This window comes from Brassica oleracea, chromosome C3, assembly GCF_000695525.1.
Source record: "Brassica oleracea var. oleracea cultivar TO1000 chromosome C3, BOL, whole genome shotgun sequence".
In the NCBI taxonomy this organism is placed as follows: Eukaryota; Viridiplantae; Streptophyta; class Magnoliopsida; order Brassicales; family Brassicaceae; genus Brassica; species Brassica oleracea.
The window spans coordinates 55,956,340-55,956,891 of record NC_027750.1 but is presented as its reverse complement, the minus strand read 5'-3'; positions in this window follow the sequence as shown (position 1 = coordinate 55,956,891).

Genomic DNA, 552 nt, shown 5'->3' with positions numbered 1-552 from the left:
AGCAGAAATGATGCAGGCTCCAGACACCCCTCCTATTCATGTTACAAGTGACATACAAGATCGAAACTTGCTCGAGCTAACCAAAATGCATGGAGTACGGCTTTGTGTATCAAGCTGTAGCAAGGTGGAAACGGTTTTAGACTTCAGGGAAGAAGATGATGAAGCTGATGAAGCTGATGAATGTTTTGAAGATGATGATGATGATTTGGTTGAAGATGAAAATCATGATGGGGAGGAGGACGATGGGGAAGAGGATGCTGGTATCTCTATTGATGCTGGAGCAGACGAGAATGGTGAGGATTACAGTGTTTATGGAAAGGTTGAGATGAGGATGAGGAATATGATGATATGTATTTTAAAGATATCAAAAAGATTGAAGGAGGAATATCGAATGGTAACAGTATCTATGTCAACCAGAGTTTTGTTAGCAAGGATGCACTGCTTTCAGAGCTGCGGTTGACAGCAGTGAGGTTTAGGTTCTCCTTCAGAATATACCAGTCAACGAAAACTCTCCTTGTGACAACATGTCCGGTTAGTGATTGTCAATGAAAG